The sequence below is a fragment of the Pan troglodytes genome, chromosome 4, assembly GCF_028858775.2.
Source record: "Pan troglodytes isolate AG18354 chromosome 4, NHGRI_mPanTro3-v2.0_pri, whole genome shotgun sequence".
In the NCBI taxonomy this organism is placed as follows: Eukaryota; Metazoa; Chordata; class Mammalia; order Primates; family Hominidae; genus Pan; species Pan troglodytes.
Genome location: NC_072402.2, coordinates 13207935 through 13223796, shown reverse-complemented (window position 1 = coordinate 13223796; position 15862 = coordinate 13207935). Strand labels below are relative to the sequence as shown.

The following is a 15862-nucleotide window of genomic DNA, read 5'->3' as shown; positions in this document are numbered from 1 at the left end:
TGAGGAATCGCCACACTGCCTTCCACAATGGTTGAACTAGTTTACAGTCCCACCAACAGTGTAAAAGTGTTCCTATTTCTCCACATCCTCTCCAGCACCTGTTGTTTCCTGACTTTTTAATGATCGCCATTCTAACTGGTATGAGATGGTACCTCATTGTGGTTTTGATTTGCATTTCTCTGATGGCCAGTGATGATGAGCATTTTTTCATGTGTCTGTTGGCTGCATAAATGTATTCTTTTGAGAAGTGTCTGTTCATATACTTTGCCCACTTTTTAATGGGGTTGTTTGACTTTTTCTTGTAAACTTGTTTAAGTTCTTCGTAGATTCTGGATATTAGCCTTTTGTCAGATGGATAGATTGCCAAAATTTTCTCCCATTCTGTAGGTTGCCTGTTCATTCTGATGGTAGTTTCTTTTGCTATACAGAAGCTCTTTAGTGTAATTAGATCCTATTTGTCAATTTTGGCTTCTGTTGCCATTGCTTTTGGTGTTTTAGACATGAAGTCCTTGCCCATGCCTATGTCCTGAATGGTATTGCCTAGGTTTTCTTCTAGGGTTTTTATGGTTTTAGTTCTAACATTTAAGTCTTTAATCCATCTTGAATTAATTTTTGTATAAGATGTAAGGAAGGGATCCAGTTTCAGCTTTCTACATATGGCTAGGCAGTTTTCCCAGCACCATTTATTAAATAGGGAATCGTTCGCCCATTTCTTGTTTTTTTCAGGTTTGTCAAAGATCAGATGGTTGTAGATGTGTGGTATTATTTCTGAGGGCTCTGTTCTGTTCCATTGGTCTATATCTGTGTTTTGCTTACTGTAGCCTTACAGTATAGTTTGAAGTCAGGTAGCGTGATGCCTCCAGCTTTGTTCTTTTGGCTTAGGATTATCTTGGCAATGTGGGCTCTTTTTTGAACTTTAAAGTAGTTTTTTCCCATTCTGTGAAAAAAGTCATCAGTAGCTTGATGGGGATGGCATTGAATCTATAAATTACCTTGGGCAATATGGCCATTTTCATGATATTGAGTCTTCCTATCCATGAGCATGGAATGTTCTTCCCTTTGTTAGTTGCATACATTTCTAAAGTATTTTTTGTTTAAAGACTTAATGAAATTATATTAGATCAGTTTGATTTTCCAAAGGATACAGACAAATGCATTTTTCAATGTAAAAACAACCCTACAGTACTTTTGGTAAACATGTATAATGTACCTCTGTTTTAGCATGTGTTCCTTTAAGAACAATGTATTATTTTGTTGGTTTTGCCGATAAAATCATAAAGAATTATAACAAAATGAAAGTTCAAAATAAAATGCATGTTTGTATGGTTACAGATGGAAAACTCTGTCATTTTGGCTAGTTATCAATCAAAAAATGTTCATTGTTTTTTCTATATGGAGCCCAGCTTTCTAATTAGGTCCTACATGGATACAGAGCAAATGCAGTAGGTGTTCTTACATTCAGGAATCATTGTAAATAAAATAGGACTTAAGTTAGTTCTTGAATCATTAGTTATAATTCTTAAATAAAAGTACCTCATATAGATTGGAATTGGTGGTAGCAGCTTACTTTTCCCATGATCAGTATAAGACAATTGTTAATATTTAAATTTGAAGAAAATAAAATGCCTCACTTTTATTCCTCTAAGACACATCATTCTCTGTAAGAAGAGGTTTATAAATCATGTAATAGGTCACAGGTAACTTCTCTTCATCCTTATGAATTGAGAATTACACCACTGGATGCAATAGAGTTACTCTGGAAAATTAAATAAACTTTGTATTAAAAAGAAAATATTCTCCATTGTTGTAGTACACTAAGCAAAATGACTTGATTTCATTTCTTATTCTTACTGCTTACCTCAAGAGCAGTCTATTGCTGAGAGGTGACAGCGTGCTGGCAGGCAGCCCTCGCTCGCTCTCGGCGCCTCCTCTGCCTGGGCTCCCACTTTGGTGGCACTTGAGGAGTCCTTCAGCCCGCCGCTGCACTGTGGGAGCCCCTTCCTAGGCTGGCAGAGGCCGGAGCCGGCTCCCTCAGCTTGCAAGGAGTTGTGGAGGGAAAGGCGCAGGCGGGAACCGGGGCTGCGCGCGGCGCTTCCGGGCCAGCGTGAGTTCCGGGTGGGCGTGGACTCGGCGGGCCCGGCACTCAGAGCGGCCTGCTGGCACCGCCTGCCCTGGGCAGTGAAGGGCTTAGCACCTGGTCCAGCAGCTGCTGTGCTCGACTTCTCGCGGGGCCTTAGCTGCCTCCCCGCGGGGCAGGGCTTGGGACCTGCAGCCCGCCATGCCTGAGCCTCCCCCCGCCCCCGCCGTGGGCTCCTGTGCGGCCCGAGCCTCCCCGACGAGCGCCGCCCCCTGCTCCACGATGCCCAGTCCCATCGACCACCCAAGGGCTGAGGAGTGCGGGCTCACGGTGAGTGGTAACAGCGTGCTGGCAGTCCTCACAGCCCTCGCTCGGCGCCTCCTCTGCCTGGGCTCCCACTTTGGCGTCACTTGAGGAGCCCTTCAGCCCACCGCTGCACTATGGGAGCCCCTTTCTGGGCTGGCCAAGGCCAGAGCCGGCTCCCTCAGCTTGCCGGGAGGTGTGGAGGGAGAGGCGCGAGCGGGAACCGGGGCTGCGCCCGGCGCTTGCGGGCCAGCTGGAGTTCTGGGTGGGCGTGGGCTTGGTGGGCCCCGCACTCGGAGCGGCCGGCCGGCCCTGCTGGCCCCGGGCAATGAGGGGCTTAGCACCCGGGCCAGTGGCTGCGGAGGGTGTACTGGGTCCCCCAGCAGTGCCAGCCCACCGGCGCTGCACTCGATTTCTCACCGGGCCTTAGCTGCCTTCCCGCGGGGCAGGGCTCGGAACCTGCAGCCTGCCATGCCTGAGCGTCCCACCCCCTCCATGGGCTTCTGTGCTGCCGGAGCCGTCCCGGCGAGCGCCACCCCCTGCTCCACGGCGCCCAGTCCTATCGACCACCCAAGGGCTGAGGAGTGTCCTCTCTTAGCACATAAAAAAATCAAACAATTTTAGTTTCTTAGGGACGGCTGATGGTTGTACATTGCACTTACATTGGAGAGAAAAACAATAAACCATTTCAAGAGAACTCAGAACCAGATTATTTTTAATCACATAAATAAGCTCTGAGGAAGTTCACTGAAGCAGGAAAAAAACACTTGATGTGAACACCCACCTATGAATTGCAGCAAATAATTATGGCTAACAAGGATTCCAATTGTACATGTGCCCAGATAGAGGTATTTATATAAATAATGGAAATTAGCATAAACCATCTGAAATTTGTAATCATTGCTGACTATTACTTACTCTACAGTCTTTCCACTTTGTAAGCAATTCATAACAAGCTGGAATTCATGGGATTTACATGTCCTCTGTGGATTTATTTTCTACGAAAAATAATGCAACCCCCATATTCTCTCTAAAATGATTTTGACTCATCACAATTTAGTTAGAATTAGCAGAGTAGGAAAACAATTATATTCACGATTAAAATTTCAAACTAGGCAAATATCAGCTGTTTTTCACGCAAGAACTCATAGGAAGATGGTAAGCAATAGAAACAAACAGTAGTTTATTTCATTGAACATAAGTGCTCAAGAGAGAAACAAAATGTCAATTTCTTAAAATATTTCTCTTGACTTTAGAAAGTAAAAGAATGTCCTATAAAAATAGGTCATCTGCCTATGTGCAGCTCCTTGTCCTTAAAGATGCCTTACAGGCTTTGCTCTAGCAATATCCAATGAATAGCCATGCAAGTGCAGCATGTCACCATGCTCACTCTCAAATCGATCTTAATTACTTAAATGCAGAGAGAAGTTAAAGGATCACATGATTTTCATACAGCATGGTAACTCTTTCTTTGAAGGGAAGAAATGCTATGTACAGGAGCTATGCTAGACTCTTGAGTCTAGTGCATGTATATTACTCTGAATACTAGGCAATGCTTATTACTTAGAGCCCTAGGTACTTTTCAGAAACTATAACCATGTTGAATTTGTAAAATATGGACAACTTCAACAATTAAGAACATTTTAGATTTTCTCTCATATTGTGTTTGAATACTTGGTTCGTTGCATAAACTATATCTAATTTCCAATTAGCAAAGTAAAAATAAAAGGCATAGCCTACGGGTATTACATGTTTGTGGTGGTGGTTGTCCTTGTGTAATCTTTGAATTTTTAATTATTATTTTATATTCCACTGTATTATTTCTTGGCTTGATAAGTATTTTTCTAAACCTTTCAAGCTTCATAGACAACCAATTATTTCCTTCCACACCCCTACCTTCACATTGCCATGTATAGAAAAGGCGGCTGTAGGATATAGAGTGAGGGCCTTATGAATACTAAATGAAAACACTTGCAATTATTATTTGTAAGGGCACGCTGCTATGGTTTGAAAGTTTGTCTCCTTCAAAATTCATTTTGAAATTTAATCACCATTTAACAGTATTAAGAGGTGAGACCTTTAAAACGTGATAGGCCATGAAGGCTCCACCGTCATGGGTGGATTTGTGCCATTATAAATGGGGAAATTCAGCCCCCTCTTACGCTTCTAGCCTTTTCACCTTCTGCCATTTGATGATGCAGCAAAAAGGCCCTCACAGGTGCCAGCATCAGGATAATAGACTCCAGCCTCCAGAACTGTAAACCAATAAATGTCTGTTTATTCTAAATTACTCAATCTTCAGTGTTCGATTATGATAGCATGAAACAGACCAAGACACGTGCATGTACATCAAAAGATTGTTTCATTTGTTTTTGTTTGCTTTTTCTCAAACCACAAATTTTACCTCACATTGGTACTTCAATATTAGTGGTGAATAGCGTACTTCAAATATTTGTGATGCATGAGAGTATTTTGCTCTCAAGGACATAAGAAATATTTGTGTCCTATTTCTTCTCTGATTCTCTTTGACATTATAGAATTTGTGTTACCAATTTTTATTTTGATATTTGCGTGGTCCACATTTACTAGTTGTTCAAGTTAGTAACTATCACATTTACCTAACAGGTTACAGGATTCCCATTTCAGAACTACGACCATTTGAAAAATAGAAGATTTAAAGATTGACGCAAAGTGCATGTACCATGATACACCAGGTAAACTTAAGATTTAAGTACTTCCCATCAACAGAATTCAGAATTCCAGAATATTACTATCATAGTAGTGGTAGAGATGATGATAGGGTGTATCTATGTAGGTTAACAATTTTCTGCCTCTAGGATATATGCTCTCAATTGTCTTGGAATGTCGTCTCTTATTTGATCTTAATAAAGTCTGATGCTGTGGGATGCTCCACCTGAAATCTCAGTAACAAAGATTATGCTTCTGTTCTCAAATTGCATCTAGTATTAATGGAATTCTTTGCCTTCTGAGGTTCAGATACCCGTTGGACTAGCAAAATGAACATATACACATGCACTTGATTGTACAAAAAATATTCAAAACATCAGAGACTTCATTAGTTTCAAGTATTGGTTTTTCTATGGGGTCCATGTAATTTCAGTTAATAAAAGTGTACAAGCCGTCACTGGACTCATCATTTATGTATTACAAACAGTCACAATGATCAAACGCTCTAATGCTACTCTGAGATAATAAAGAGAAGGTATTCTGAAACAGAGAAGATTTAATTCCAGGCCATCTTTTAAAAAAATAATTAAACAGAATTTACCAGGTTCATTTAAACAAAAATAACTAATTACAATATGTAACTTGAATAATCAAACAAGTTATCTATGTGCCTGAAGCCAAGACTATTCTGTAAAATGAAAATTTTAAAACTGGTGAATTACCTATTAAAAATCATTTCAATCCTCACCATTATTTTATTTTCCAAATGGTCAAGGATTATATTGAGGTTTTCTAAGCAAGAAAAAGGCACAGAGTTTGGCTCTGGCTTTATTTACTGATCAGTACAATCAAGAGTGGAAAACATACTTTGCAGTGTAGGTCAATTGTTAAAGGCATTTCAATTGTTTAAAGACAGAATATAAGAATTTAAGAGGTATTTGTTTCTGTCATCGGCAGGGTGTTAGTCATGGCAAAATCATCTTCTGATTCTCCTGTGGATTAAAAAAAAGGATCAGAGGCTTACATGTTCAATGGATTATTTTCCTTTTTGAGAAAACAAACTCTCCTCCAAAGCAAATAGTTTCTCTGTGGAAGGAAAGAACAGATATAATGCCTTCAGGGATTTGTCAAGAGACTACTGGGTGGAAAAAAACTAATCACATATTTCAATGTAGTAGAACCTTAAAGTTACTTTGTCTTTTATCATCTATACATGAAGGGTCATATTTTAGTTTCCTAGGGCCACTATAGCAAATTACCAAAAGCTTTGTGGTTTAAGACAATAGAAATTCATTATCTCCCAGTTCAGGAGGTCAGATGCCTCCTGAAATAAGAATGACTTTCTCCTGGTGGCTTTGAGGGAGAGTCTGTGCATCCCTCTTTCCTAGTTTCTGATAGTTTCCTGGAATCTGTAGCATTCCCTGGCTGAGACACGTTGCTACAATTCCTGCCTCCATCTTCACATTCACTTGTTCTCTGTGTATCTTTGTGTCTTCTTTTCTGTCCTGATGAGGAAACTCATCATTAGATTTAGGGTCTGGCTAAATCTTGGATGAACTCTTCTTCAGATCCTTCATTTCATCTGCAAACACTCTTATTCTAAATAAAAGGTTTCAGGTGAACATATATGTTGAGAAGATATCATTCAACTCACTAACTATATCACATTTTCATTTTAAAATCCTATAAACTCAATTCTAACTCTTGGTATCTGATAAGCAAGAGAATTGAAAAATTAGATTTTTTTTTTTTTTTTGAGACAAGGTCTATCTCTTTCACCAAGAGTAGAGTGAAGTGGTGCGATATTGGCTCACTACAACTTCCACCTCCTGAACTCAAGCAATCCTCAGCCTCCCGAGTAGCTGAGACTACATGTGCATGCCAGCATGCCTGGCTAATTTTTGTGTATTTATTTATTTATTCTTTTATTCTAGTAGAAACAAGATTTAACCATGTTGCCCAGGCTCATCTCAAACTGCGGGGCTCAAGCGATCTGCCCGCCTAAGCTTCCCAAAATGCTGGGATTACAGGCATGAGCCACTGAGTCTAGAGGAATGACATGCTCAGTGAAGCCAGAGTTCAGGAGGCTGATCCAATGATGCTGTCACAGTCTGCATCTTGCGTATGTTCTGTGTTCTTTTTATTGTGTGGCAACTTAAAATTACTTGTACCTTATATTCTGCCAGTTAAAGAAATTGAACCTATTATTAATATCTTTCTGCAAAAGAATCCCACAAACAGATTACCTTATCAGTGATTTTTTCCTAATAGCTATTGCCAAAATAACAGCAACTTTACACATATTCTTCTAAAGTGAAGAAACAGGGAAAGTATTTAAAAAGTATTTTTGTGAAGCCAGCAGAAACATGATAACAAAATCTGACAAGAACATAGAGTATATGTATACACATAAAAACAAATTACATGAAACATTTGTAGATAAAAATCCAGAAACAAATAAGATTAGTATTAAATTACAGATGTCTGTTTTATAAATCACGAATGCAAAGACAATGTAGAATTAATGTTAATCTTTCTGCATGATCACATAAGAAATTAAATATGTATGACTGTTTTATAGATGTATTCAAATATTTGATGAAATTTAACAAATATTAACTTTTAAAAGCAAAGCAAATTTAAAAAAAATAAAATGTCTTTTTAAATGCATCCATACAGAAAACTATCATGAATTATCATTACAAATACATTGATACCCACATTCACTACTTCTGTTCAATTTTGTGCCAGTGATTTAAGATAGCACAACACAAAAAAAAACAAAAAATTCAATGTATAATATATTCAGAAACATCGTGAAGGTGTTTCCTCATTCAAAATAATATGAATAAAAATAATCCAAAAGATTCTCTATGGTATGGTTCAGCTCTGTGTTTCCACCCAAAACTCACCTTGAATTGTAATCCCCACATTTCAAAGGCAGGACCAGGTGAGGTAACTGAATCAAGAGGTCAGGTTCCCCTATGCTGTTCTTGTGATAATGAGTGAGTTTCATGAGATCTGATGGTTTTATAAGTGTCTGGCAATTCTCCTTTTTGCACTCATTCTCTCGCCTACTGCCCTGTGAAGAGGTGCTTTCCCTCATGATTGTAAGTTTTCTGAGGCCTCCCTACCCATGTGCAACTGCGAGTCAGTTAAAACTCTTTTCTTTATAAATTACCCAGTCTCAGGTATTTCTTTATAGCAGCAAGAGAATGGACTAGTACACTAAACAAATATTAGAATTAATCAATTAATACAATAATATTGGAAAAGATAAGAGCAATGCAAAATAAATGAATTGCGTTTGCAACACTCAGAAAGTTATAGAAAATAAAATGATAAATTTTACCATTTACAATCATATAAAAAATTAATTACCTATGAATATATCTAACAAAAGATAGGAACAATTTATATGATGAAAAACACAACATACTCCTGAAAGATATTAATACATAAATAGGTCTGTGAGGCCTGTACATAAATATAGATTTGAAGACAGCATTTCTTCCAAAATATGCTTATAAATGCATGCAATCCCACAACCACCTCAGAAAATATTTCCTCAGAGTTTGTTTTAATGTGCATACATTGATAAACTTTCTCTAAAATTTATATGGAAATATAAAGGGCTCAAAATAGCCCACATAATCTTAAAGAGATATAACAAACCTGGAGAAATTCCATTACTAAAAATCACATCTTATTTTAATATACAAATACCATACTGTGTAATCAATGTGGGAATAGATAAACAGATAAAGGCATGAGAGGAAAAGAGATTCCAGAACCCAGCAAGAATGTCTCTGAAAGGATTGCTGTGTGGCATGTCTTCTTGTGTACAGCAGGTGATCTCTTGCAGCACTCAAATACATTCTCATATACATTTTCAGGGAAAAGCTTTCCCAGGACTCCTTCTTACATTTTTTTCTCTTCTGAGGGAAAACTAAGAGAAAAGAAACTAACTGAAGCAGTTATTGTCAGGGCCACAATTGACACCCATTTTCTCCTCCTTCCATTAACCATTCTATATCTCTCTCAATCAGCAAATAGCTCTGCTTGACCTCAGTAGCTTACCTGGAGGTGAGACCTGCATCCTTGAGGGGTTTGAGTTCCTGATCTCCATGCCCTTCTTATACCAAAGTCTCTGTATCTGTTTGTTTAAACCATGGGTGGACAAAGAAATAGTAGTGGGCTCAAATGCATCATGTGGGTTACACTTGGATTTCTCCTTGCCCTTTGGTGTAACAGAAGTCCACTGAAAATTACCACTCAATTTTCTGTTTTCTGATTGTTGATAAAACAAAACAAAAGGTCTCAAAATGCCTAGGGAGCAACCATAATTTATAGTTCAACTGACTTTCTTATGTCTCCAGTAGAAAGGTGCCACATTTGAGGATAAGAAACTCTAACCCTGCATATCCCAGGGCTGCAGGGATGGGAAGCATAAATTCCCCAAGAGGTCATTGAGAGTGGTGCTTAGAGGGACTCCTTCTGCTTTCATCTCTTGGTTTTCTGACCAGGTATTCTTTTTATTGATTATATAGCATTATAAAAAGTTATATGATTCAACAAACTCTCACTTCCATCCCTTGATTTGTTTCTTTTGATCCAGTTCACCCTGGAGTATGGCACACCAAATTTTAAGAGTATTCCTTCTCAGATGGAACTTCTTCATGCCTTTAGCAGGGTCTTTTAACTCTATCCAAGCAGCCATATGGGAAAAGAACAATGGATTCTAATTATAGCTCTCTAAGTAAATGGCCATGTGTCCCTATGGAGAAGCACTGAATCAGTATATCACATATTTGCCATAATATTTTGGAGTCCTTCTGCCTGGGATTCAGTAATTTTTAGTTATGAGATCAATTTCTAAAGCCTGGTTCATTTTGAGGAACTAGAAAAATAAAGTTTGAGTTTTTGGGGGGATGTTGACCTCAGCTATTGTTAGCATTAATGAGATTTAGCAAGAGTCATCAATCCTCTTATTCTTATACATATTTTGCTTTTTCATGCTTCAAGTGCTTCAAATATCACATCAGCTATTGCATTCTTCCCCACTGAGAAACCCTCCCAGTTCACCATGGCTGAAAGGTTTAAAAGCTGGCTTGGCACTTTGTGCCAGGGGCAGTGTGCTCTGTCAGCAGTGATGGGTTCTTCATTGCAACCTGCGCAGTCAGTGATGCAATTCCCAAACCCCATCTTATTCCTTCCTTCCTGGGACCACTCCAGGAAGTGAGTCAGAGCTTGGAGTACAAGATACTTTTTAAGAATCAACATCAGTAAGGGAAAAGGGAACAAAGCAAGCTAGATTAGACAAACTGCAGGACCAAGAAAGCCTCTGTCACCCAGAGGGGATCTCTGCAATGAAATTGCTCATCATCTTTGTACCACATCAAACCAAATTTTCAAACTTTTAGAGCTTTGGGCAAGGTGACTTTCTGCATAGGAGGCTGGTCCTGAAGGAATTGACACCTGGAGTCTGTTCAGTGACTGCATTCTCTGAAGCTCTACATAGATGTCTTCCTTGAAGTGTGACCTAGGTGGGATGTCTTCATGTCTACCACACACCACCAAAAAAAGTAATGCTATATTAGTAACAATGTTTTTCATAATGTCCTAAATCTGGGAACTACCTAATGTATCAAATTGAAATGCATAAATATAATGCAGAATATTGATATAATGTTATAGCATTGATATTTGATAGGGTTTGGCTGTGTCCCCACCCAAATCTCATCTTGAATGCCCACATGTTGTGGGACAGAACTTGTAGGAGGTAATTGAATCATGAAGGCAGGTCTTTCCCATGCTGTTCTCGTGATAATGAATAAGTCTCACAAGATCTGATGGTTATATAAGAAGGAGTTTCCCTGAACAAGCTTTCTCTTTACCTGCTGCTATCCATGTAGAATAAGACTTGCTCCTCCTTGCCTTCCACCATAATTGTGAGGCCTCCCAATCCATGTGGAACTGTAAGTCTATTAAACCTCTTTCTTTAGTAAATTACCCAGTCTTTGGTATGTCTTTATCAGCAGCGTGAGAACAGACTAATACAGTAAATTGGTACCAATAGAGTGGGGCGCTGCTGAAAAGATACCCAAAAATGTGGAAGGGACTTCGGAACTGCATAACAGGCAGAGATTGGAACAGTTTGGAGGGCTCAGAAGAAGAGAGGAAAATGTGAGAAACTGTGGAACTCTCTAGAGACTTGTGAAATGGCTTTCACCAAAATGTCGATAATGATATTGGCAATGAAATCTAGGCTGAGCTTATCTCAGATGGAGATGACGAACTTGTTGGGAACTGGAGCAAAGGTGACCCTTGTTATGTTATAGCAACGAGACTGGTGGCATTTTGCCCCTACACTAGATATTTCTGAAACTTTAAACTTGAGAGAGATGATTTAGGGTATCTTCCAGAAGAAATTTCTAAGCAGCAAAACATTCAAGAGGTAACTTGGGTGCTGTTAAAGGCATTCAGTTTTACAAGGGAGGCAGAGCATAAAATTTTGGAAAATCTACAGCCTGAAGATGTGCTAGAAAAGAAAATCCCATTTTCTGAGGAGAAATTTCAAGCTGCCTGCAAAAATTTGCTTACGTAACAAAGAGCCAAATGTTAATCCCCAAGACAATGGGGAAAATGTTTCAAGGACATGTCAGAGGTCTTCATGGCAGCCTCTCCCATCACAGACTCAAAGGCCTAGGAGGAAAAAATGGTTTCTTGGGCCAGGCCCAGGGTCTGTATGCTGTGTGCAGCCTAGGGACCTGGTGCCCTGCATCCCAGCTGCTGCACACATGGCTGAAAGAGGCCAATATAGAGCATGGGCCATGGCTTCAGAGAGTGCAAGCCCCAAGCCTTGGCAGCTTCCACATGATGTTGAGCCTGCGAGTGCAACGAAGTCAAGAATTGGGGTTTGAGAACCTCCACCTAGATTTCAGAAGATGTATGGAAATGCCTGGATGCCCTGGCAGAAATTTTGCTGCAGGGGTGTGGCCCTAATGGAGAACCTCTGCTAAGGCAGTGTGGAAGGGAAATGTGGGGTTGGAGCCCTTCACACAGAATCTCTACTGGGGCATTTCCTAGTAGAGCTGTGAGAAGAGGGCCACCATCCTCCAGACCCCAGAATAGTAGATCCACTGAGAACTTGCACCGTGCGCCTGGAAAAGTGCCAGCACTCAACACCAGCCCATGAAAGCAGCCGAGAAGGAGACTGTACCTTACAAAGCTACAGGGGTGGAGCTGCCCAAGACCATGGGAACTCATCTCTTGCCTCAGCATGACCTGGATGTGAGACACGGAGTCAAAGGAGACCATTTTAGAGCTTTAATATTTGACTGCCCTGCTGGATTTAAAACTTGCATGGGGCCTGTAGCCCCACTTTTTTGGCCAATTTCTCCCATTTGAAATGGATGTATTTACACAATGCCTGTAACTCCATTGTATCTAGGAAGCAACTAACTTGCTTTTGATTTTACAGGCTCATAGGCTGAAGAGACTTGCCTTGTCTCAAATGAGACGTTGGACTATGGACTTTTGAGTTAATGCTGAAATGAGATAGGTCTTTGGGGTACTATTGGGAAGGCATAATTGGTTTTGAAATGTGATGGCATGAGATTTGGGAGGGGGTGGGGTGGAATGATATGGTTTGTCTGTGTACCCACCCAAATCTCATCTTGAGTTCCCTCTCTTGTGGGAAGGACCTGGTGGGAGGTAATTGAATTATGGGGTCAGATCTTTTCTGTGCTGTTCTCATGATAGTGAATAAGTCTCACAAGATTTGATGGTTCTATAAGGGGGAGTTTTCCTGCATAAGCTCTCTCTCTGCCATCTATGTAAGACGTGATTTTCTCCTCTTCACCTTCCACCATACTTGTGAGGCCTCCAGAGCCATGTGGAACAAGTTCATTAAGTGTCTTTCTTTTGTAAATTGGCCAGTCTCAGGTATGTTTTTATCAGCAGCATGAGAACAAACTAATACAAGCCTATAGGAGTAACAATTAACAGATACTCTATACAAGAGCATAGGTCCATTTAACAAACATATTACTTAGGAAAAAGACAAAATACTGTCTATGATGCCATTCATATAAAATTTAAAAACAACCATAACATGTCTACGATGCCACACAGTAAGGAAAGCAGAGCATGTGGTAGCCACATCTCCCTTTAAAAAAATGTCTGGAGAGGCCTGCAGTCACTTTACCCTCATCCAAGCTGCACCCTCTTATTGGTCTCTTAAATGGGGCAATGAGAATACAGGAATAGCACAGATTAAAGATAGTAAGAGCGTCTGCAATATTCCATACAGTCTCATACTCCATCTTATTAAAACAAAACCACCCATGTCCTCAGTTTTGTGACCCATTATGTTTCTTCTTTGGCTGAAACTATTTTGAGTTGCTTCCCAGACACTTGTCTTATAAAGGGCCTGCAATGCACAGACTCTTAGAAACCAGTGTCCAGTTTATATCATCAGTTTGACTTTTGGAGAAACTGGAGAAGGTAGATAAAATTATATATATATACAAACACGCACACACACATATATATACACACACACACATATATAATAATGCATCTATGATGCATATATATAATGCATATGCACATGTATGGTACATATATGATGCATATATATACATCATATGTGTGTCATATATTTATCATTTATGTATGTATCGTATATGTACATAAATATTTTATTCCTTTTACTGTGTCAGATGTCCATTTGGGAAAATAATAAGATTAATGAGAAAATATGAAATAAGCTTTTGGTATAGTACTGTTCAATGAAATTTTATGAATGCCTGTCTTATTTCAAAACAGTGCACTTAATAAGAATAATCAATCTCATATTACCTTCCAGTTTTAATGTTAGTGAATAAGACTGATAATTTAATAAATCTTAGGATGATGGTGTGTATATAGTCTCTAAGTAACATGGTGAAGACCAGTTGGTTAAGCCTGGTGATGCAGCAACTCAATTGTAAGAATTAAACTGTAACAATTGAACTTAAATAAAAGACAAATGAATGAAAAAAATTATATTTTAATGCTCAAAATTATTCTTCATTGTTGTTGGAGGTATGAATAACAGAAAATGAATTATGTTATTTCCTAAGCATATAATGGGTAGAAATAAGAATGTCTTTTGAAATTTTTTTTACCAGTTTAAAAATATGACATTAAAATTGCATTTGTGCAGGAAATAATACAACGGGTATGAAAGAAAGAAAAAGAAAAGTTTTTTGCTGTGAGGAATATATTTTTTCTCCTAAGGATATGTCACTTTCACCCAAGTAATCTGGTTGCCACATTGCAATATTTCACCTGACAATAAAAAAATCATTGTATGTTATTCTTCTTCTGTCGCTGGAGAATATGAACGTTAATGATAACAGCATTGTGTCTACCTAAATGAAAACAAAAACCTAATTGTAATAATCCAGTACATACAAGTGTGCCATAATGAAAAATAAAGTAAAATATTTATTCAGATGTCATGTCTTCTTTCAATTATTTGAGGTAACATTTCTAAGAGGACTTTCCCCTCCTCTTCAGTTTATGATTCTTTTTGACCTTGTAGAAAGTGACAGAATAAAAAATATTTCTTATCAATAGTAACATTGAATATGTCTGATGTATTTGATCTTTCACAGGTGTGTCATATTTTTTGAAAAGAAAAAGTGATCACAAAATTCTTTTTGATGTAACCACAGAAGCGAAACGTTTTCATAAATGGTAAAACCCTCATACAATTTTGAAAACAATGAAAATTGCCTATTATTAAAATTGAAATCTTTTTGCTACTTGATACATAATTTATTTTATTGTGTGGCAAAATTATTTGCAATTCAAATTATACCATTGTGTTCAGTGCCTGGGTGATGGGATTATTCATACCCCAAACCTTAGGAGCATGCAGTATACCCAGGTAACAGATCTGCATATGTGCTTCCTAAATCCAAGATGAAAGTTAGAAAATAAAATTATTCCCACTTAAAAGAGAAAAAAAGCATCTATGGAAAACTCACAGCTAACATCACAGTGGTGAAAGCCTGAAGTTTTCCCCCCTGAGATCAGGAACAAGGTAATGATACTCACCCTTTTCAATTCTATTCAACATTATACTAGAAGTTTTAGCTAGAGCAATTAGGCAAGAAAATGAAATGGAAGACATACAGATTGGAAAGAAAGCAGGAAAACTATCCCCATTCTCTCTCTCTCTCTCTCTCACACACACACACACACACACTATTCTATATATACATACACACATATATAACATATATTAATATATATGTGTTATACGATCTTGTATACACACACAAGATCATATATACATATATACATACGTATATACACAAGATCACATAATTATATATTATCTTATATATGTATATATAAATTTCTATAGAAACCATTAGAAGAAAATTAATACTAATAAGTACAGCAAGATTATAGGATTCAAGGTTAATACACAACAATCAATTTTAGTTTTAGACACTTTAATCGAACAATTTAAAGTGAAGTTACAATTTTATGTTTAAGAGCATTAGAAAGAATAAAATACTTAGGAAAATATTTAACAAAAATAATGCAAAACTTACTCTATGAAGATTACAAAACTGTTGAAAAATATTAAAGAAAAATCTAAATATGTGGAAAAAAATCCTATGTTCAAGGATCGAAAGACTTAATATTGTTAAGATGGCAATACTCACTAAATTGATATATAGATTCACCACAATCTTGGAATTTTGGAGTCTCAATTTCAGAAACCGACAA

General features: G+C 38.2%; 1 long non-coding RNA gene across 1 annotated transcript in view; it reads left to right on the top strand.

Moving 5' to 3' along the window:
• The first annotated feature begins 2041 nt into the window (after nucleotides 1-2041).
• LOC107974627 (uncharacterized) overlaps nucleotides 2042-15862 on the top strand; it is a 207789-nt gene continuing 193968 nt past the window's right edge. Inside the window, exons 1-2 of the long non-coding RNA XR_001717493.4 lie at nucleotides 2042-2407; nucleotides 5006-5094. This is a non-coding gene — a long non-coding RNA (uncharacterized LOC107974627). The remainder of the gene's footprint in view (nucleotides 2408-5005; nucleotides 5095-15862) is intronic.